Source organism: Jaculus jaculus, chromosome 14 (assembly GCF_020740685.1).
Source record: "Jaculus jaculus isolate mJacJac1 chromosome 14, mJacJac1.mat.Y.cur, whole genome shotgun sequence".
NCBI classification, from domain to species: Eukaryota; Metazoa; Chordata; class Mammalia; order Rodentia; family Dipodidae; genus Jaculus; species Jaculus jaculus.
The window spans coordinates 75,350,371-75,375,430 of NC_059115.1; the positions used below are offsets into that span (position 1 = coordinate 75,350,371).

At 37.2% G+C, this 25,060-nt stretch overlaps 1 long non-coding RNA gene across 1 annotated transcript; it reads right to left on the bottom strand.

The window, feature by feature from the left end:
• Window positions 1–1,129: 1,129 nt before the first annotated feature.
• On the bottom strand, window positions 1,130–19,347 carry LOC123454684. Its single transcript, XR_006633441.1, has 2 exons — window positions 19,285–19,347; window positions 1,130–1,831 (listed from the first exon to the last, which is right to left on the bottom strand). It is a non-coding gene; the product is annotated as an uncharacterized LOC123454684 (long non-coding RNA).
• Between the last annotated feature and the right edge of the window lie 5,713 nt (window positions 19,348–25,060).

Genomic DNA, 25,060 nt, shown 5'->3' on the forward strand with positions numbered 1-25,060 from the left:
TATGATCACATGGAAGCCAAAAGAATGCTTTGAGAATCAGTGAATTATAAGTATCTTTCCACTTCTTGCATATAAGTACATAAGCCAAATTTTTAAAAATTAATTTTTGATATAATAAAAATCTTACTATAGGAATTATATGACTTCATAGAAAATACTACCCTTGTTGATGACAATAAATGAAAAAAATGAAGTACTATCAGGTTTTGCCATTCTTGTTAATACCATGACTACACTGTCCCATTTTTTTTTCCCAAGAGGCAGAGACTTTTAGCTTTTAATTTGTGTGCTGCTTTGAGAATTACTCAAATATATATGACTATGGAAAATGTCTCCAGTATATTACAGAAACAGTGTAAATAATATTTATAATGAGAAACCTATGATTTTTACTTTAAATACTTTTATAATTGAGGAAAATTAGACTAAAACTTAAGTCTCACTAAAAATGAAATTTCACTAAAATCATTCTCTCTAACTAACACTGCAAGGGAGATCTTAAGAGATTTCAAACTTGTAATGATAAATAAAATTAGAACTTAGAGAGCTGCATGAGACAACCTTGTAAGAAAACATTCCAGACATGCCTTAAAGAGTTTTAAAGACACAAAAATTATGTAAAACCAGAAAAGAGCCTAAAAATCACAAATAGAATTGTGGGTTGGATTTTGTCATGAGACAATCAAATTTTCTTCCATTATTACACAATTTTTTTCAAAATAAATGTTTCTGATGTTCAATATTCTTCATGTGTTATATTTGCAAATTATAACCATGAAAAGTATACCATCCACATCAGTTCCAAAAATATTTTCACATTGCTCCATTACTTTCATTACTAATGCCAATAAAATACACTACTGGTTATTCCATTACAATTTTCAAAAATCATAAAAATCAAAATAAATATTAGAAAATAACATGGACTGAAACTTTATGCATAGGCCATTGACCTTTAAAGACTCAGACTCCTCAAACAAAAACTTACTCATTCAACACATTACAAGTATCAATTACTTTTGAGGTTTCTTCACACTGAGGATTGTAGAGTAGATAGAAATAATTATTCTTCAGAAAATGCCATTCAAAATAGATCAGAGGCATAAACTCCAATAAGATAATCAAAAAATACTTAAAACTTGAGTTTACTGCCTACATTTGATGACTATAGGTATTCTAATCAGGGCCATGGGATTTATCATCATGCTACTTTATGACATTAGAAAAATGACAATAAACCATCCATTTCTGTATACATTTAAAGAATAGAATGTTAACCATCTACAATATTCTAAACACTATAAGAAGCACCAAACTACACAGGAGAATTAAACAGACATTGGCCATCAGAATCTCGTTGAATGCAATAAGAAGTAGGATGAATACCTATCAAGTGTGGTAAGAATTAAAATGGGATTAAGTGCAGGGAATTGTGAGATTACAGAAAGATTTTGCTAAATCTCCAGAGCGAGGCAAGGTGAAGCTGAGAGCTCATGGTGAGCAAGGAGTTGCTTTTGTGTGATGCGCCTCTTACTTCTGTCTTTACATATGAGGTCTTCATTCATTCTCTTCCTCTTTGATTTAACCTTGTCAGAGTCCTTTTAAGGAATCTGTCCCTGATCTTCCACCTGTGCTAGACTGAAGTAGATTCCTTCTCAGTGTTAATGAGCCAGTGAATGTCTGCATCTCTCAGTGTTGAATTTCCTGTGCTTTTCTCTAGGATCACCAAAATCCAAAGAAGACTTTGAGATGTCTGGGAAAGTTTTCTAGGTCTTCCTGAAAACTCCTTTCATTGGTGCTCATCCTCTTTCCAGCCACTGATGAAATGGATCTACAACAAACATAATGAACACAATGAAAGAAAAAGGAATCCCAAAGCCTGGATTAAAATACCCTTAATTTTCACTTTACAGCTGGGCTTCCTGTGGAGTAAGCAAACAAATGTCCTCTTAACCAGACCTTTTTGCAATTGTATTTTCTGTTACTTGTCGACAAGGATATGATAACTAATAAAACATTATGGCGGGAAACATGTCTTTATCTCTTCAGCATCTAACACACTACTTACCACACAGAATATGATCAACAAATGGTTCATGAATGCATGAACGAGACAATTCAAAGAATATGTTTCATAATAATGAAATACTCAATTTTAAAAATAAACAAAACTGAAAGGAATTAGTTTTTCAAGTAAAATTTGTGAAAGATACCTTAAAGATATATTCAGACATCTTTTAACATTTGTTTTACAGATTTTTCTGTATTGTAAAGAAATTAAATTTTGTCCTGTGCCTCTTTCAGTGACATCCATCTTGCCCACGGTCAGTGTCACTCTCCAGTGTTACAAGGTCTTCCTATGTCCGTAGCCATCGTGCCACTTCCAAACCTGCTCTCAAAGGCCGGATAAATCTCATCATACAAGGTCCAGTCATCTGATATGAACAGTATTATAATATCTAAAGGTGTATGGGAAAATGCAAAGTTTTAATCTCTGGTTAGTATCAAGAAGCAGTTAAAGTGGGTACTTGTGCAGCCAACAGCCTGATTTGCAAGTACACCAGGGCAAATCGAGATACTGTTATGAATGGCTACACCAACAGCATGATAGATGTACTCTTGTAAGAGCAAATTCTATCCAGGACCCAGGGAACCAAGTCCATCAAGGGACTAGACTTGATTAGTGAGATAGGACTTATCACCACCTGTTCTATATCACGTTTATCACTGAGTGACTTCACAATTATAATAAGCACCTTGCTAGAAATGCCTCTCTCTCCAATCTCATAATAAATAACAAACACTGCTTGGTTTATTACCAAGATAAACAGTCAGGATTCTTCAGCCTATGCCCTTTTAAAACCAGGTGAACACTAAACTCTTAAGAGAAGAGTAGATGTCTTCATGTAAAATATACTAGTCTCAAGCAATTACAAAGTGCTTGGGCTACCTTTCTTTGAAAATCAGGTTTCCCAGAGCCACCTTGATGGCCAATCATAAAAACATCCCACTGCACAGCTCAACAGAATTGCCAGTATATCCTTAATGCCTTTCCAACAATTTTATGCAGTCAGCACCCTATACATTAGGAAAAGAATGGATATGGCCCTATGGGCTTCTTTTAATAGCCATGAACCTTCATAATCAGACGCATTCCTTAGCTTTGCTTACATTTTATGCAACTACATTAATGCTACATTGTCAAAGACAAGGATGAACATGAGGCATGAGTCATGAATTTACAAAAAAAAAAAAAAATTAACAAAACAATACAGTCATCCAAGGAGCAAGTGCTGAGCTTCTGAAAAAGGAAAAGAGGAAAAAAAAGCAACTCTCATTTTATTAACTAATAGTGTTCCTGCAGGGATGTCTGAAGTGCTCTGCAAGGCTAATTAGGACAGATCAATGTCCACTTACCTCTCCTGAAGGCTGAAAGGTGTGCAGTGACTATGTGTCATTAAAAATTTACTTGGCCATGGGCATCAAATGTCCATGAGAGAATGACCCTGGTAAGGCACTCCGACTTTCCATTTTGCTCATGTCATCCTCAATGCATCAAAACTGCCACAGATACCATTACTATCAATCCAGGCTCACAGCAGCCGATGTGCTGTGTATGTTTGAGAGGGTGGTATCAATTAACCATATTATCTATAAAGCCATGTTCGTAATTACTACCACTTCATGATTTATCATTAATGCATTTGGCAGGGGTTTTTTTGCAAATAACATTTATTTAAAGGTTAATCAAAATTCTTAGAACAGCATTTATTATAATGTGATTTTTGATAATTGACTAAATCAGTGGCTCTTAAGAAAAACACCCTTGTCTCAGTCCTGCTCAGTATACACCACATTGCCATTTGGGGAAAAGAAATACATATTAGGAATGTGCATTTCAGACCTCGTCATGGAAGATCATATATTAATGTAATCAGGTGGTACATTTACATGCTCATTAGTAATCCATCATTAGTCCAAATGCTCACTATTAGGAATAAATGTACAACGAGTTATTCAGAATACCCAGAAATAGGATTTCTTATTTAAACATTCAGAATAAGCGGACTGAAATAAGTGCACACCTTGAATTTGAACTTTCAAGGCACATCGCTGAAGTCAATCAGTTTTTTCAGGACAGTCTTGCATAATAATCTGAATTATTAAACCCTTGCCCCTCCCTAACACACACCATGTGGATCCTTCCAGGATTTGAATCTTTCTAATTCAGTGTAACTGCAAAAATATCCGAGGAAGTGTGTGTTTAAATTTTATGCTTTAATACATAGCATGCCACTGAAACCACATTAGTTATGCTTGATGCTGTTTAATCTTATGTCAAAATCTGTAAAATCTGTTCTTGCATGCTAAGGTAATTTAACTGCCATTAATCAATCAAGAAAATAAACAAAATGTTACAAATGCTAAACAACAGAACTTTTAAGAAACAGACTACTATCTACACACTTCTTCTGAAAACATGTGCTGGACATAATTATAAAAATGAAAGATGAGGCCGGGTGTGGTGGCACACACCTTTGATGCCAGCACTCAGGAGGCAGAGGTAGGAGGATCGCTGTGAATTCAAGGCCAACCTGAGACTACATAGTGAATTCCAGGTCAGCCTGAGCTAGAGTAAGATCTACCTCAGGGGGGAAAAAAAAAAAAGGAAAGAGGATAAAATTGGACTTCACTGAAACTTTTTCCCATAGTCATCTTTTCCTGAACTTACAGTGTCTTACAGCAGTCTTTCTGGGATCTGATAGGTCTGCCTAGCAAAGTGAGCATCGTAGAGATGATGAGCTTTGCCCTATGCCCCGTCCCATGTGGGAGTGCTCAGGTAGGTTCAGTTCTGTGACAGAAAGGAGCAAGTATCCATGAGCTACATTCTTCCCTGATGGCCATTCTACACCTATGATTACTTTCATTTCTGACAAAAGTTAAGTATTTTGTATAAAGTACATGTAGTAACACTTTCTTCATTCTTTCATTTTCTTCATAGATAATTGTGGAAATATGCAAAGTGGATTTGTGTGTGTGCATGTGTGTGTATGAGACGGAGAAAGAGAGAGAATGTCCAGATTAAAAAAAAAGTGATGGGTTTGATTTAATTTATGTTTGATAAACGTAGTTTTGGACTAAGACTAGGATAGCCAATTATAACCCTTGGTTGAGTCAACAAGAATTAATTAAACACCAACTAAATCTTAAATACTATGTTGGACAAATAAAAATACATTAAACGGGCTGGAAAGATGGCTTAGTCATTAAAGTGCTTGCCTTCGAAACCTAAGGGTCCAAGTTGGACTCCTCAAAACCCATGTAAGCCAGACGCACTGGAGAGAGGCATGCACCTGGAGTTCATTTTCAGTGGCTAGAGGCCCTGGCATGCCCATTTTTTTTTCTCTCTCTCCCATAACTAAATAAGTAAAAATAATTTTAAAATACACTAAATGAATAAAAAAATGTGTTCTTGCTTTCCAGACCTTAACTGAGGATAAGATACATGTTTATTCACCAAACATTTCTGAACATATTCTACTCTATGGAAGACATGGAAAGGAAAACAGCACACATTTTAGTCATCAACAAGGGCCTGGTTAAGAGTTAACGAGGACAGTGTAATGAGCAAGAGCCATGAATATCACTGGGGAATCCCAAAGTACTTTCCAATGAAACCTCTGGAAAGAAGTCTGGTGAGATGATGGAAGGCAGTAGGTGGCATAAAGACAGCTTGAGAATTTCACAGACAATATACATTAGAGTGTTCAGTAGTGATGGGAAGATGGAAGGCAAGGGCTCAAAAGACTCCAGAATAAGTGAATCAGTGCTATTCAAATCACCTGATCTGTTTGTTCTTATTAACAAAGTACTTCGGGTAATATAAAATGATGTGGGAATTAATTAATGGTCATCCAGGATGAAGAATTATCCTTTCATAGTTTGTGACATTAATTGAAGCTAAGAAAGTTTGTGATTGGAAGTATACTGAGGATAATACAACCAACACAAGGTGTGTTCCTTTCCTCCACCATGCTTTCTAAGCTCAGCCAGCACAGCGTAGTACAGCCGTCCTTGCCCACATAAGGCTGTCAAACAGTGGTTATGTGATTACTGCAAATTGAGTTGGGCTATGAGGAAAATCCATACCAGGCTTTTAAAACCAGTAAACATGAATGTAACAGTACCTTTATTTGACCAAGCTGCTAGAAGAAAATGGTCACCAGCAGCATGAATAAGCAGGGGAGCCTGCAGACTACAAGATCAGCCAGTCCTTGGAGCAGTACACACTTCCACAATAGTAGCCCACAGCCTCTGTAACCAACTGTTCTCTGATTGGACATGAGGCCCACTCAGTGGGAAAGAACTCATGCCTGGTACTGGAGACTAAATCACATTCCCATAGTCAGGAAACTCATATTTGATTTGGCTCCTTATATTAAGGGGTTTTATTATTAACATTTTGAATTTTTAAAAAAAAAAGTTTACAGAAATAATAAGGGCTAGATAACAAGTGTGAGAGTGTGAGACCCTCTCAAAATGGTCCACTCAGTGATATGCCACCCATGAGAGTTTAGAAGTCACAGCTGTGAGGCATGATGGGTATCAAGCAATTCCAGTCAGAGTTTACATTTGCTATCACAAATGCATGGCAGACATGGCCTGCAGCTGTCACCCAATGATCAGTGCGTTAGATAGGCAAAATGTAGGGGTAGAATGAGCTGCAGTCATTCAAGGAGCTCTAGGTCACAATGTATCAAACCAAATAGACATAGAGCAGATTATCACGAATACTCATCAAACAGGAAGGTAGCGGTCATTATCAGATCTAATCTGTGTTTTGAAGTACCCCAGAGGAGAAGAAGGGTATACACATAGAATCCAAGAAAACCATGCAGAAGTCTAGCCTCATATTCAGAAAAACAGTGATCATTTTATGCCTATACAGCCACACCGGTCCCAGAAAGTTAGCTCCTTCGTTATGATATTGCAGATCTACTGAATTACACAGATCCTATCTGAGAGTGAATAGTGACGTGAGACTCTAGCTGCGGATCCTTGACCACCTACTGCTCTAATTATATTCTCTACTGTGAGATGTAGTCTAGGGACTGAAAGATTTACCTACAAGTAGAATCAGGCTGCATTTCTGTTCAGGCAGAGACAGAGGAAAAGGCAGATGGGGCCAGTATAAACTGGAGAGATGATTTTGGTGCCTATACAACTCTTATTCCAAGATTAATATTTCCAAAATATTAAATATGAAAATAAAATCTCATCATTTTCTTCAAGTCTATAAATATAAAAATCATCCCTCACTATTAATTCTTACTCATTACCATAAAGTACTTGTAATAGTATTTAATGGTATAATTGTCTATATCCAAACACTGGTACAATCTTAAGTTGGAATGAGACATGTAGAGTATGAGGTTGGTATAAGATGCCAAGAACATCTATAGTAACTACAGCTTGAAGACAAAAAGAAATGGGAAATGGGAAATAATTGTCCCAGGGACAGTGACAGAGAAAGGAGAGGACACAGAAATGAGTGTGGTCATCAGAAAATCAAGGCACACAGCCTTGCATCAACTGGAAGACAAGAAAGCAATATTCAAAATCAGCTACACTGCTGGCAGGCCTTGAAAGTCTACTTCAAAGACTTTTAAGGATGTTGTTCACACAAAAGGAAAGCTTTTTTCTCTAGAAAATCAAAATTAACAAAGCTTTTAGAGGAAAAGTTGTACACAGTTTGCCAGAATTTTTAAAATGGGGAAAAGTCTTAGGAGCCTACTAAATATAGACTTTTAAAAATGAGTCCAGGGCTGGAGAGATGGCTTAGTAGTTAAGCGCTTGCCTGTGAAGCCTAAGGACCCTGGTTCGAGGCTTGGTTCCCCAGGTCCCACGTTAGCCAGATGCACAAGGGGGCTCACGCGTCTGGAGTTTGTTTGCAGTGCCTGGAGGCACTGTGCCCATTCTCTCTCTCTATCTGCCTCTTTCTCTCCTTGTCTGTCCGTCCCTCTCAAATAAATAAATAAAAATAAAAAAACAAAACAATTGTAAAACTGAGTCCATGCCCTACCAAGTCATCAATTCAAGCAAAAGCAACCAAAGTTCAAAGACAGAACCAAGTGCTAAATTTCACAAACCACATACACGTCATGTGAAATTGCTTACTATGCTGATCAAGATGAAGGACATTTAACAAAATACTCAACATACACATTATGATGCTGTTTAAAGTAGATTCTGGTCAGGCTTAAAACTCCAGAAGTTTCTCCTGAGAGTGGGCCAGCAACGAAAGGCCAAGACTCTCACATCCTTCTTAGTCCAATAGAACTTTCAAAGGAGGTTCTCCTGACATGGGGAAGAGGGTAAATTTCACAATGAGAAGACAATCAAAACATTTCTAATCTAACCGTTGTAAGGCTTGTGAAATTTAGAAACAGCCTAATAAAAATTCCAAGACAACTGAGTTGTCACAATTTGACAAGAGCATAAATTTATATTGAGTGGCTTTTCCAGTACTTGCTACTAATACCAACAAAAATAAAATAGAGATTTCTTCCAGCATTCTGAAATAATGTATTTTCTACTAAGTTCCTAGGAAGAAAAAAAAAACTTTTAAAACAAGAATATTCAGAATGTGACAATCTGTCAACAAATTTAAATAAGCCACGGTACCAGTGACAATGCATGTACAGAGCTCATTGGCTGTATGCATTAATCATCATGTTCAAAGGCCTTGCTAAACAAGTCAAGGTAAGCTTTGGCTAACCAGTACTGATGGCAGAAATAGTGTCAGAAGTGATCCCTAATTTGTGTGCAATCTGAAACTTACTCATGAATGAATTTAGAGTGGACCTTTGTGCTTAGAATTGACCATATTGTGAGAAGGCAAGTGTCTTGTTAACTTTCTATGTATTTTCTTATAAAATATGTGCCTCATATGGCTGAGGTATTTTGAAGCACTCATAAGTAGGGCTGGTGATTTTGTTGTAAGGTAGTCAGTTTCAACGTCTCTGCTAGCCCATTCTTGATAGTACAGGTCCCTCATCTGGAAGTACGGCCTGATGGGAAAGTTATAGAGACAAAAGTAATGGAGACATGCTCTTTTGTTCTGGAATGAGATCAAGGCATTTACTATAATTGGGAAATGTTTAGTTTCCCAAAAGTTCATGTGCTGGAAGCTCGGTCTCTAGTGTAGAAATACTGTGGTGATATAAACTAAAAAGTGTAGGGTCTAATAATTATGTCACAGGGAACTTCAACGTCATGTATGGACTAGAGCTATCTTAATTAGAGAAGGTAAGGTTTTATGGAACTGAGTTAATTCTTAAGAGAGGATTGGTAGGAAAAGAGTAAACCCAGTCCTGCCCTGATCTCTGGCTCCCTTTGTCACTGCCACACCACAGAGAGCCTCATGGTGTTGGGATGAACTTCCCAACCACACACAATTCATAGGACGAATGGAATTTACTGAAGCTTACAGATAGAAGGAAAGTTCCACAATGGCAGAAGAACCGGGCCCACTTTCACAGCTCCAGACAGACAGAAAAAACAAACAGCCACTGCTCCAACACAAGCAAGGACAGTTCAAGGACAAAACCCCACCTTGTACAGCCCTGCATATCTTTGGCTGGAATTCAGATCTGCCCCCAGTAACACCTCCTCCAGCCAAGTTACCAGCTTGAATTAAACTCCTGAATCTATTTGGGGTTGGGGCGGGGGCATCCATTCAAACGATCACACTTAACATGTGTTCCCTTCTGCAGGCAGAATCAGTTCCGGTTCTGCCTTTCTACCAAGTTAGCAACATGGCAGAGGCTTGCTGTTTGGAACCTCCAGCCACTGAAATCCTGAACCCAAGAAGCAGCTTTCCATGGTAACCAAAGCAGGCATTTTGTCATGGCAGCACAGAACCCCTTAGACAGTATTCCTTCACAGGTACTCTGGGTACTACTTTCTCTTCACTCTTATTAGGATGTATTTCAATTGCCAACTTAGTTCTCCCTGTCTTCCAGAAAACTACAGTTTTAAAGATGGTTATACATTTTTAAAAAAATAATGTGCAAACAAATGTGCAAACTTCTGTGCATACTTTACCTGGTATCTGTTTCCAGTGTTAACCTTGCAAAACTACAATATTCAAGCCCAGCTAAGACTGGTACAATCCATACAGGGTATTCAGATTTCACTATTTATGTGTGTTCCTAAATGTATTTATGCATGTGTAGAGACACTATGAAATTTTATCATATGTATAGCTCTGAGAAACAACTGTCCCAAGTCAGATACTAGCTGGTTCAAATCCCTAGCACTAGCCTCCTTAGACTTACAAGGCCTCTAGCCACAGTAAACGAACTCCAGATGCATTTGCCACCATGTACATCTGGCTTACGTGGGACCTGGAGAATCAAACCTGGGTCCTTAGGCTTCACAGACATGTGGCTTAATTGCTAAGCCATCATTCCAGCCCATCCTTAAAAATCTTACAAGTTTATTTTCACATACATACATATATACCAACATTCATAACAATTATTTGTCATAGCGAAACTCTGGAAATACTCAAATTTTGACCCATGGGTTAATCAGATATGTCTATTCTTTGGAATGCCACCCAGCAATAAAGAATAATGAACTGTGGGCTAAAGAGATGGCTTATCGGTTAAGCACTTGCCTCTGAAGCCTATGGACCCTGATTCAAGAGCTCGATTCCCCAGGACCCATGTAAACCAGATGCACAAGTTGGTGCATGCATCTGGAATTCATTTGCAGTGGCTGGAGGCCCTGGCATGCCCTTTCTCCCTCTGTCTATCTGCCTCTTTCTCTCTCTGCCTGTCTGTCATTCTCAAACAAATAAAAAATTAACTTTGTTTTTTTTTTTTTTTTTGGTTTTCAAAGTAGGGTTTCACTCTAGTCAAGGCTGACCTGGAATTCGCTATGTAGTCTCAGGGTGGCCTCGAACTCAGGGCGATCCTCCCACATATATATGTGTGTGTGTGTGTGTGTGTGTGTGTGTATGTGTGTGTGTGTGTGTGTGTATGTATGTATGTATGTATATACATGTATGCATATATAATTACAATATGTATTATATATAATTATACATCATATGTTATATATATAATTAGCCCAGAGGCAGTGGGTTCTGTCCTCAAAGCGTTCACAAGGTAAGTATATCTCTACTCATGCTCTTAGTCAGGACCCTCCGAGTCACTGCAAACGGTCACAGCACAAAGCAAGCGAGTGTACTAGTAGTTTATGTGAAAGTAGTACACATCACTCGTCATGGAGGCTTACAAAAGCTTGAGGCTCTTTCAAACCATGTATGAACCAGTTCAAATCGACTGAGTAACCAGAGATGTGACGATTTTGTATCCAGTGCCAATGTATGGAACACAATGTTGTCATGTTCAAAATGACATCTAGAAAAACAGTGCTCACCTCTGGAGGATGCTAAGTAACTGCGCATTATGTTGAGAACTGATTAATGGAGGGAATAAATTAGGCTTTCATCTTGATGGTTTTATATAAATTGAAACTCAAAGTAAAAACCTTGTTTATCTTTATGGAAGCATTCTTGCTAATGAATGAATCAAAAATAAAATTATATTAGCATTTTGCATTCTATGGAATAAACGGATGTAAGCAATGAACATCACTACCTTCTAATACCACAAAAAGATAGAATAAGTATGTTGTGTGCATGTAGGAAAATGTCACAATGAAACTAATTATTTTATATGATTAACATATGCTAATAAAAAACTCCAAAAAAGGAAGCAGTATCTTGAATTTGATTAAGATTTTAGAATCTTAATTACCAATTGAAAGGTGAGATGGAGGACAAAGGAGCCTATTAAAGAACTTCACCGGAGTGCAAACTAGAGGACAATCCACAGCCCCAAACAAACTCAGCAAGGAAGAAAAGAGAAGTGCACACTTGCAGTCTGAAAGGGAAGAGGACCTTGGCCAGTCATGGTATGTGGGCCTTTCTTGACTTGTACTTCAAGCAATAGGAAGGATAAAAATTTAATTTACAAGATATCTGAAATAGTCTAATATGGATTTTCCATACTTTAGGATAATAAGGAAACACTGACATTTCAGATGTAATAAACTTTTTAAATAATGTTATTTTTTTGCAGTTAAACACTTGAAAACAAGTGTTAATCTTTAAAAACAAACAAACAAACAAAAAAAAAAAACTTCTGGGCTGGGGAAATGGCTGAATGGTTAAGCTACTTGCTTGCAAAGCCAAAGATCTAAATCTGATCCCCCAGGGCCCACATAAGCTAGATCTACAAGGTTGCACATGTGTCTGGAGTTCATTTGTAGTGGCTAAAGGCCCTGGCGTGCCCATTCTCTCTTCTTTCTCTCCCTCTCTCTCTCTCTTTCTCCCTCTCTGTCCTTTTCTCTGTTTCTCAAATAAATAAATAAATAAATTTAAAAAGTTCACACTACATTATTAACATAAGAATATTGTCATATTTGAGATCAACTTCAAAATACTTTAGGGGGGATGAAAAGTAGAAAAATGATGGAAACAAATTGTCTGTGATGTAATTGCTGCTAAAGTTTGACTGAAGGCCAGTACTCCATTATCTCTACTCCTTAGAATATTTGAGGATTTCATAGTAAAAGATAAACTTGCTGCTGTATAAGTGTATGCATAGTAAACTGGGATAAAAATTAAGAATTTAGAGGCCCCTAAATCCTTGTCTGCAGGAAAACAGCTTTCTCAGGGATGTAGAGATCAGAGTATTTTGCAAGCATGTTGAAAACTGTGATTTGTCACCCTACCTTAACAGGGAACAATGTTTTCTCCACAAGGTACAGTGGCTGCTGAATAAGGTTAAGTCTTTTGTTTCCCCTGAAAATAGATGAGTAAATATAAAGTAGAAGACTATGTTTCTGAAGACAATGAGAGACATGGAAAGAGAATTTTAAAAACATATATATGTTTGCTTAACCCCTGGGGATATACCCTGAAGACACCACTCTTCTACAGAGATCTGCTGGACAGCCCTATGGAGGAAGCTGAAGGAAAATGGTCACCAACAGCATGAATAAGCAGAAGACCCTATGAATTCAACCAGCTGGTCAAGAAGTGCACACTTGTACAATAACGGCTTATTTCTGTCAGTAATCAACTGCTCTCTGGGGATGAGGCCAGCTCAGTGGGAGAGAACTCATATTGATACTAAAACCAAGTCAGAATCCCATTGTCAGGAAACTCATAGACTCTAGAGAGAAGCTCCCACTGCTCTCTGGAAGAGTGGGCTTACACATCAAGAAAACAGAAATAAATAAATAAAAATAAATAAAAAATTATGAAAGGCTCAAATTTTCATACCCCCTTTAACCCAAGCTGCTCTCACTCATGCTTGGGCAATCTGCATTATTTTACAGGTGGCAGAGAAAATTGAGGGTAAACATGATCCATCAATAAGAAAAGAAGGTAGCCTATTATATGCTGGGCCACCTCTACCACCTCTTCCATGGCCCAGGAGAAATTACAGAAGAGAAAACGTGAATACTGCTCATATTGCCAGCCTGACAAACACAACCTACCAAGGCAGAAGTCTAGATACTACAGAGAACACTACTTCAGACTTCCAGCAGACCTGCCATGGTTCAGGGAACATTGTAGAAGAGGGGCAGAAATATTGTAAAAGCCACAAAGTGGGGAGGAGGCACAGTGCCCCACCACCTCACAGGGACAGACTGAGGCCCTCATGACCCTTCATTGAATACCACAACCTCACTGAGGAGGGTCTCCAGGATAATAGGAGCTAGGGTGAGGGTATAAAAGAGAATAACCTGTTAAAACTAAAATAAAATAAAAATTGGGGCTGGAGCCCAGTGTGGTGGCTCACACCTTTAATCTCAGAACTGGGAAGGCAGTGGTAGGAGGATCGCAGTGAGTTCGAGGCCACCCTGAGACTACATAGTGAATTGGAGGTCAGCCTGGGCCAGAGTGAGACCCTACCTCAAAAAATAAAAATAAACAAAAATTGGGGCTGGAGGGATTGATGGCTTACTGGTTAAGGTGTTTGCCTGCAAAACCAAAGGATGCAGGTTTGGTTCCCCAGGACCCACATTAGACAGATGCACAAGGGGACGCATGCATCTGGAGTTCATTTGCAGTAACTGGAGAGTCAGGTATGCCCATTTTCTCTCTCTCTCTCTCTCTCTCTCTCTCTCTCTCTCTCTCTCTCTCTCCCTCCCTCTCTCTTTTTCTGTCAAATAAATAAAAATAAAATATTAAAAAATAAAATAAAAATTAATATTAAAAAAATGGGCTGGAGAGATGGCTTAGCAATTAAGGCTCTTGCTTGCATACCCAAAGGACCAGGGTTCAATTCCCTAGGACCCACATGGTAGCACATCTGGAGCTCATTTGTAGTGGCTGGAGGCCCTGGCATGCCCATTTCTTCTTTCTCTTTCTCTCTCTCTCAAATAAATTAATATATTTTAAAAAAAAAGTTTGGCCTATAAATGTGGTTGGTTAGGATCCTCTATAGTTGTTATAAATAAGGCAGGTTTAAGAGAGCATGTCTGCTATCCAACAGTTTCCTTGAAAATACGATACATATTATTATCCACTGTATGATTCATTTTGCTACTCTTTATGTTTTGTTTGTTTGTTTGTTTTTCAGAGATAAGGTCTTATTTGAGCCCAGGCTGATCTGGAATTCACTAGGTAGTCTCAGGCTGGCCTCCAACCCACTGTGATTCTCCTACCTCTGTGTCTTGAGTGCTGGGATTAAAGGCGTGCCCCACAAAGACCTTCAGAGACAGAGAGAATGGGTACACCAGGGCCCCCAGCTGCTGTCAGCAAACTCCAGGTGCATGCTCTGCTTTGCACATCTGCCTTTATGTGAGTACTAGGAAATAAAACTCAGGTCTGTAGGCTTAGCTGGCAAGCTAACCACTGAGCCATCTCTCCTGCCCTGGTTTGTTACTCTTAACTTTCCTGTTTCTTGTTCACAGTTCCATTTTCAATTCACACTTTTTAGGTTTTAATTTAAAGGAGAGGATAAAGACTATATAGAGAGTTTTGAAAATATTTTGAAGTCAAATAATTCACTAGAAAGTGTTCTTTATCCAGAATCTAGTGGTTTTACAAATGGAGGGATATTCAGAGTACCTTGCTCAAAAGTTTTACAAACAGAGGTCTCTCTCAATGTGCGAATCCTGTCCGTTTATAAGATATGACCAAGCCCAACTAATGTAGTTTCTGAAAGGAAAGATGCTAACTCTCCCATCTTAAAACACATTTTTATAACTTCTCCTTCAATATCCTATGAATAATAAGCACTCAAAAACAAGTTGAATTTTTTAAATTCTTTTTTAAAATAAAGCACAGGAAATTTTTATTCAAAGCTTAAGAGAAGGTGGGGGGACAGGAGAGATGGATTAGCATTTAAGGCATTTGCCTGCAAAGCCATAGGATCCTGGTTTAATTCTCCAGGACCCACCTAAGCCAAATGCACAAATTAGTGCATGCATCTGGAGTTCATTTGCAGTGGTTCTAGGCCGGGGGGGGGGGGAAGGGGGGATATGAGGGGGAAGAGAAAGAGAGAGTTCCTATACAAATGGAGGAATACCAAGCTGGTAAACCCTTGAATAATTTATGGAAATCTGTATCATGGCTGAAGAGATGGCTTGGTAGTTAAGGCACTTGCCTGTGAAGCCTAAGGACCCAGGTTCAATTTCCCTGTACCCACTTAAGCCAGATGCACAAAGTGGCACAAGCTTCTGTAGTTCCTTTGCTGAGGCTGGAGGCCCTGGCATGGCCATTCTCTCTCTATCTGCCTCTCTCTTTCTCTCAAATGAATAAGCAAAATAATTTTTTAAAAATCTGTTTCAAATGTTTAATATAAGTTAGCAACTACTTTGCCTATTATGTTCCCACATTACTATAGAGCTACTGTCATATGTCCCAAAGTGCATGCACACAGGCTGCTTGAAAAAGCCACAGAGGAGATTTAAATCCAGATACAAACTTTGGAAGTGGAGTTGGCTGCAGAGGAAAGAAAGAAGTTAGTGAGCATCTCTGCAAGTTGGTTACATATTTGAAATTACTTGCAAGGATTCATGGCACATATTGTAACTGAACTCAAATACTATTGTAGTCAGGACTTCTATTAGTGTATGTCCTCGATGCGCTGCTACTCACAATGGACATTTTAAGGCTGTGACCCTTGGATTATAAAGCAATACTATAATGTCTTCCCATCAACAATATTAAAGACATTTATCTCTAGGAAAAATTTTTAAAAGAAATTATACCACAATGACCATATGAATACTTAAGTAAGCACACAAAAAATGATAATGATAGATTGCAAATAATTCAAAATTGTTTGCAAAAGGGTACTTTAAAGCCGGAGTGGTGGCACACGCCTTTAATCTCAGCACTCGGGAGGCAGGGGTAGGAGGATCGCTGTGACTTCAAGGCCACCCTGAGACTACACAGTGAATTCCAGGTCAGCCTGACCTAGAGTGAGACCCTACCTAAAAAAAAAAAAAAAAAAAAAACAACCAAAAAAAATAAAATAAAATAAAGGTACTTTAGTTTCTGATGGAAGCAAAATACTCTGAAATTTAGTCAATCACAGGATAATATCTTTTGCAACACAACTAAGTAAATGTTGGGATACACTTACTCCTCAGACATTACTTTAGACGGGGTACATAGTATGTGGCATGCAGAGAAGATACAGCTGAGTGATAGTGGGTCTATGCACAGCTCAATCTCTCCACAATTTAAATGGTGTAGACGAGAGCTCTATTGCCTACCTTTGTAGCCGTATGATATATGCCGACTCTATCACCGCACCTAATCAGGTTACATTAATGCAAACTCCAGCTTCTCGGTTGCACTAGCCATACTTCAAATGCCCAGCCACACATGGCTACTGTTTACCCTGTCAGCAAACACAGCCGTAGCGTATTTGTATTGTCACCTAAATCTCCACTATCTCTGTCACACAACATTGGAGAGGCCACTCCTGCTGAACGACAAGTCTCAGGTGTGTGCATGTTTCTAGAAACTCACTTTCCTATTGGTACAGGAGCTTCAAAGTGTCAAACTTAAACAATGCTTATGGGAAATGCAGTGCTGGCTTCCCTTGTCCTTCCAGTATGAGTGAATCTCAAAAGACTGCTTTTCCAGGCTGGAGAGATGGCTTAGCGGTTAAGCACTTGACTGTGAAGCCTAAGGACCCCGGTTTGAGGCTCGATTCCCCAGGACCCACATTAGCCAGATGCACAAGGGGGTGCATGCCTCTGGAGTTTGTTTGCAGTGGCTGGAGGCCCTGGCGCACCCATTCTCTCCCTCCCTCTCTCTCTCTCTCTCTCTCTCTCTCTCTCTCTCTCTCTCTGTCACTCTGAAATAAATAAATAATAAACAAAAAAATTTTTAAAAAGATTGTTTTTCCTCCTTAAAGAAAGTTATATTAGCCAGTATCACCCTCAATTACTGCTTTAATTATAAAGGTTTCTGCCAACCCTTCTCTGCCTCAAAGTCTCCTTAGCAATGGCTCAACCGCAGCTAGCAAGTGATCCCTCTTTTTGGCCTCAACTACTTAGCATAAAATAACTGCTTAGCATTTTCTTAAGTCCAGTTATCCTTATGCCTTTCCAAGAATCCAACAACATCCTTAGCCTAAACCCCAGTTGCTTCTCGCTCAAGGCAGAAAGGTGAATTTTGTAGAATATATAAAAAAAAATACAGAAATACATAAAGAATGCAAGATGGGGGTGGGGCTCTCAAGAGATGAATTAGTGGTTAAGGCACTTGCCTACAAAGCCTAAGGACCTAGGTTCGACTCCCCAGAACTCACATAAACCAGGTGCACATGGTGGTGCATGAGTCCAGAGTTCATTTGCAGTGGCTAGATTCTCCAGTGAGTCCTCTGTCTCTCTCTCGCTCGCTCACTCGCTCTCTTTCTCTCTCTTCTAGCAAATAAATTAGTTAAAACAATATTAACGAAACAGAATGTGAGTTGGTACTTGTATATAAAAAATTAAAATTTCCCTACACTTAGTTTGCAATTGAACATGAAGATCCCTGGTCATCCTACCGTGGAAGTTTATTGAGAGAACCTGCGCCGAGAAGTGTTTACTACTCCATTGAAACATATGACTGAAAATAATATGAAAAACTCCCAAAACACATGGCTTTGCCAATTACATTTAAGTGTAACCCATAGAAGCCTTGATAAAAAGATGTTTATCTGTATTTAAAAGACTACATAAACTATATAACTGAGCTGGAAGACAAAAAAAAAAGGTTTCTATAATTACTTGAGTATTTCTGAATTTTAAGTATTTTCATGAAAAAGTACATAAATAATAATTTATAGTTATTTCATATGGAAAATAATTTGATTTCTAAAAACACATTGTAAATTTTAAAAAAAGAAAATAGTAGAAATTTCCGTGTATTTTTCAAATATTTTATGAATGGATCTTTCTCCAGACTAACAATGTGTTCATTGTTTAGAAACTAAACTTCTGTGTTAGATTTCATAGCATAGCTCCTCCAAACATATTAGTATCTTGTCATTATCTACAGAGACATGAATTAACTGTGGGAGAGGGAGGGAAGGAGAGATGGGAAAGGGAAAGGAAGGGAAGGGAAGGGTGGGGGGGAAAGGAAAGGAAGAGAAAAGAAGGGAAGAAAAGAAGAAATGGAGGAAGATACTAAGATCCTAACCCTTTCTGCAAATACAGTGAGAAATTAGTGATTCTACTTATTGTCAAGATGTTTTGCTAGGTTAAAAACATAACCTCATTTCTATTCATTAGTTTACTCCTTAAGTATGTCTGAAGCCAATAAGTTGCTATTAACATTTACCAATAAGACATTAAGACTTTTTTTTCATTTTTAAATTCAGGATTTTTTTTTTTTTTTACACCTAGATAACTAGTCCTGCCATGCGGCCTTTGATTCCCAGTTTGTAGGATACTAGTGGGTCTTGGAAAAGTTTGAAGCTCTCAATTCATTAAGTCTTTGAATAGCGGTTTTGTACATAAGAATGAGAACTGATGGAGAGGTCAGGACTAAACACATAATTTTATGAAATATGATGAAAACACAAGGGTTTTGTTATGATGCACATAACAATCAACAACCTGCATCTTTTTAGCAAGCTCCAAAAAGTACCTCCCGTATAATTATTAAATAAAAACACTTACTTATTCAGTACTCAGCTAGCTTTTAAACTCTGAATAAGAGAAGTACACAGTGAGAGAGGTACTTACATGGTTTCCTTGGAGACTGGATGATGCCATTCAGGTCTATGTTTTTATCTGAAAGTGGTGCCCTGCAGAGATGTGAGGCTTGGTAAGAGGCTGTTTATACATAGTAAGTAAATAGGAACCTTGTTTATTTTACAAAGCTTTTTTTAAAAAAATATATTTTGACCCAGATTTCTTTTTCCTCATCACACCCAACCCTGGTAAACAGCAATAACATTGTAGAAAAGACACTTTAAACAACTCTTTGCAATTTTACTTAAGAAATAAGAATTATTCAAGCAGTACTTTGGAATGCCTTAGCTAAGTATGTCCCTCTACAGACAGTCCTCTATAGTTTGATGATTATATTTATGTCAGATGAATTCATGCATGCTGTTTGTCTCTGTTTTCCTTTGAAGAGAAGTGTTCTCTAACCATCAATACAGAAATTAATCTAAAACATTCACATAAATGATAAATGTTCTTACCTTAACCAATGAGTAAGGAATCCTCACTTTAACAAGCTCCTAAACACCAAGGATTTCCACAGACATGAGCTTCCATTTAAAATGCCAGTGGCATCCTAGACTCCCAGTAGTTGAGGAGCCATGAGCATCCAATTTTGACACTCAGTCTCTCAGAACAACACAGCTTCTAATTTTGGGAGCATGATTAATCCCCCCCCCTATGTGATAGGCTTTAACCTTCTAATATTTCTTTGGATGGAAAAGAACAAATGAGCTAGAGCAAAGAATGGCAACGGATTTCAGGGCTTCCCACAATTTAATAACCTGAAGTGAAGTAAGTGTGTGCTGTGTTTCCATTAAAAAAGTTTCCAGCCACAATTAATTGAACAAAAACTTGTCTTGTTCCAAGATTATTCTTGGAAATGTAATTTTAAAGCCTGTGTGAAATGAGGAAACTTCACTTTTTTTATACCATATGAAAGCAATTTCATTTTTTTTTTAAGGAATGATTTTTGGATAGACTTCCGATTGGATATTTTCCACTGGTACTGAGCAGTGTGCGGGCTCGGGTGGGCTGGGCTGGGGTGAGAAAGTGCGTCTGTGTTCTCGTGCCAGCGCTGACAAAGGTCTGGTTGTCAACGATACCTTTACAGCTAAATTTACTCCGGAGTGACATGAGCAGGTGCACCGTGGCCTGCCAGACACTTGTGCCGAGGCATCACGCACCTCACCGCTGGACGACCAGGGGGCAAAGCCTTGGTCCTCATAGAAAAGGAGAGGAGACGATCAGAGCCCAAACTGGGGGGTTTCTTTCCAAAGCCAGCTGGTCTGGCTTTATTCTACGGGATTTTTTTTTTTTTTTTTTTTTTTTTTTTTTTTACCTGTCAGAGTTTGGACAACAAAGCCCTCAGCAGGTGCTGACGGGTACAACTTCCTGGAGAAGCAGAAAGGCACTGGTGAGTTTCAATTGCCAAAATATATATTTTTAATTTTTAAAAAAGTTGATTTGATTGCCTTAGAAGAGGCACTGCTGAAGCACCTCGTTCACGGGGCCTGAGCTGGCCACTGGAATCAGAGCCAGCTAACTCAACAGTGGGTTTGCCTGCCACACGAAGTAGAGTTGTAACCATTCAACAGTCATATGTGAGGGTAAAAATAATGAATTTTCAAGAATAATTCATATTTTTCATACTAGTCTCTGATTACTGTCTTCAGTGTCAGAAGGATGAATAGTTGCACATAATACATTAGGCTAAACAAACAGCATTTTAGTTTCATTTTAATCTAATTGTTGTAATCTTTTCTGAATAAAAATTTATTTTTAAAATAAATCATTAAAATCAACCATCAAATGATACATGTTCTTTTCAAAAATTCTAGGCGCTGTTATTTTAAAATCTGCGCATGCTATAGGAATATGATTATAGAATGTGGAATTAACTTTATTTAATACCTTTTTAAAACATGTAAATGAGCAGAATAATAATTAAACATAGCAACATTTGATTATTATTTGTCAGAGTTTTTTTAGTACAAAATCATTAACATAGACAACCAATGGAGTATTAAAGCATGTTTTTACATCATTGATTTCTAAAATTAGAACATTTAAATATTTTGGTATTTTTATTTTGTGAATTCAAAAGTTGGGCAAAAATATTTTTTCAGAACAGGATTCTAATTAATGCAAAAGATGGAGAAATGAGACCACATGTTAGGACATATTTTTAAAAATTGATTCTATTTCAGGGCCTCATTCTTTTAACTATGCTTCACAGCATTTCTCTACAAATTGTTGTATTATAGCAAATTGAAAACATTTATTTAAACAAGTAAGCAACTCAAAGCTAGAGACTATACATAGTAAACATATGAAACCATTTTAATAAACAAATTCCATATTCACAAGCAACATGGGCTAATGAATGTAAAAGACACAACAGCATACATTGATCAAGAATGCTATAAATTATTATGCATTAAAATCAATTTTCTGGGCTGTGGGGGGTAGGATTGGTACTTAAGAAGAGAAAAGTGTCTACAAATATAAATTACTAAGATTATGAAGCAATTGTTTTATCCTGGTGGTACCATAAATAATTTTTCAATCTACATGCTTAATACAGATTTGTAAAGAGGGGAAGATATAAGATATGACTTTTTATTAATGGATGCCTTATCTAAAATACTTTTAAATCAAATAGTTGGATAGTACAAAAATTTATATGTATATTCAATGTGCTTTTATTTCTTTTTAAAAATATGAAATACTTGTGATTTTTAAAGTAGCAGATACCTATTCAACTAAAAGTCCAATATTTTCAAAATACAGTCTCGGTAACATTTTCATGAACTCATATTTTTAAAAAGTGAAAACCAAAATCTCCCTTTTATTATAAAATATAACATGTTGAATACTTTTCAGACCATCAAATAACATTTTAATTAAACACACAGTGATTCAAAATACTATTTTCACACATTTTTTACCACACTTCATTGTTGATTCTGACTCTGACAAAACTCACTGTGTTATTTTTAATCTATCTTTATTAGTTTCTTAAAGAATGAGAATGCATTCCATGCAAATTAATAATTGTTCTAGTCTGTCAAATGCCATAATCTTAAAGAATCACTAAACTTGTTTTTTTAAGATGATTACTGCAAAATTTAGCAATATATACTACTAAGTCAACTTCAGAATTCTACTTCAAAAGTTTTCATGTACATTACTGTTGGGCAAATTATCACCTTCTTCATTATTAAGAAACACAACGTAGAAGCAATCAGAAAACATCTGCCAAAGTGTTTTCTATGACTTTTGTCTTTTTTAAGGGTAACAAAGCCTATTAGAAAATGTGTTAGATAGAGCTCAGGTAACCAAAACAACTACAGTTTCTCATTTTGATTGTGCCATGAATTGTAGGTACTAATTTAATGTTGTTTTCATTTAATAATTAGAAGCCATAATACTTGTTCAGCAGGCAGCTATATGTTTGTTCTTTCTAATAAATCTTTAACTCTGTGTCACAAAATTGCCTATGTCAATTTACTTAGTGTATCAGAAAAGGTTGTTTAAGGAAGTCTTGGAAGAAATTTTGACTTGAATTGAAAGTAACTCAAGCCTGCATTACAATTTCAATTATAATTTTATAATGTATGAATTTAAAACATTATTTGTAATACAGCCTTATACCCTAAAGTTAGTTTATTTTCAATGTAGGGAAATTAATCATTCTGCTGCACTGGAAAGTCATTTGAAGATATTATATTCACTTTGGATATTCATAGGGAAACTACTCATTCTCCTAGCAATTAGAAATGATCAATAAGTTGTCGAGTGTCACTACAGCATGGTTTCCAAGTAAAACTTTTTGCTTGTGGGTATTTAAAGAAAAAAAAAAAATTTTGGCAGCTTCTGTGTATCTCCTCATTGACCAGACACCTGACAGACAGCTGTCAACTGTTCCTGGGCCAAATGTAACTTAGTAAAGACAAAAATTGCATATTACTCATCCCTGTTGATAATACCTGATGCCAGTAAGTTTGCGCAGCGGGATACCAACACTGGCGGAAGTGAAAGGGGGTCAAACCTTCTGCCTAGCAGTCCTCCTCTGTCCCTCGCCCATTCACACACCCATACACAGTTCGCACACACAAAGAGGTAATTCCCATATAGGAGCTTTCAGGGGTGTGTAATGCATTATGTTCATAAAGATATTGAATGTCCAGGTAGTGGTGCATGCATGAACCCTTGGACTGTATTGACTTTCAGGCTTGTGTAAGAATCACAGGAGGAGGGCATGGAGCTTAGCTTCTCATTTTAAAGAAATGACATGGAAGAATGAAAAGAAAGCTAACCCAGTACCTCTCACGGGACAACATAGATGCAGACTTGGGCTTATATCGCAATAAAAGTCAATATTTTTCCTTTAGCTTTTCCCTAACTTTAAATGTGAACAAACAACCAGGTTAAAAGAATCACATGGAAAATTTATGTGAGTTACATCACTTCCAAGTCCTTTTCAGTTACCAATAAATACCTTATTCCATAATTGTCTATTTATATTAAGAAATACAATTTTAAAAAATTAATAGTATACACACATTGAAACCCATTACAAGCTTTTTGAGAATCTCTACCATTTAAATGGATTTAATAACTGAAAACATTTACATAAATATGTGAAATATCAGAAATTTTAAAATAATAATACAATTACTCAGAAGATGGATATAGAACTCAAATGAACATAAAAATATAAAAACTTGGGTCATGTTGAAAAATATTGAGTATTCTGAAACTACATGTATTTATGGTAAACATTTGTAGAGTATACTAAACTGTCCACATAACTGACTCACCCATGAAGAAACTAACTTGCTTTGTGTGTGAGTGTGTGTGTGTGATTTAACAAGCATCACTGGAACCCAAAGGCTCATCCACATGTGTATCCTAACAGGTTCAGAAATCCTACCATTCAACAATCCTATATTAATATAAGTGCACGAAATTAAGTAAAATTGCTAAGGTAAAATTACCACGATTGGAATCTCAACGAATTTATTATAATGCTGGACACCTGGGCTTTAGAGTGGAACTTGCCTGGGGGAAAGTGGAGCTTCAACACTGAGACATGAAAACTCTAAGACAAAAATGGAGGAGGAAGCTTGAAACACCAGCATGGAATATGAGAGGAAATTGGGTCCAGTGTTTCCCTCCAAAGGATGGGTCTAAAGTTATCAATAGTTCCATGTTTAAAAACACTGTTTAACAACTAAAATATACCTAAATTTCCAAATGTATTTGCTTATTCCATTACGTTAAATCAACATTAGACATTCATCGGGAACCCATTTAACAACATGCAGTAGAAGCATAACAATTAATTGCAAGCAAAATAATCAGTTACAAGTAATAGCCACTTCTACCTTTTGTGAAAGATAAGGGTGCCAAAGAAAATTATGCAAAACCACGATGTGTTAAAGTAAGTTCAATCATTCCCTTGGATCTCAACAGGGAAAGCAAACTGTCCCTTGTCCTCTTTGGAAGGATAACAAATATTTCACCTGATGTTCATTGCCAAAAGAACACCTGAGCAAGATAGAAAGATCTGAATCCTTGGCTCTCTTTCACTGCTAAGTAATTTTTTATTCAAGTCATTTAATCACTGCAAGGCAACTGTATAGATGGGGCTCTTTGTTTAATAGTATACAAACCATAAGAAGGAAAATTTTATTACTCCAGTGAAGAATATTTTATCTGCTTTGTGTGAGGATGACCCAAAAGGAATCTATACAACTATTGATGGGTTCCAGTTTGTAAAGGCATG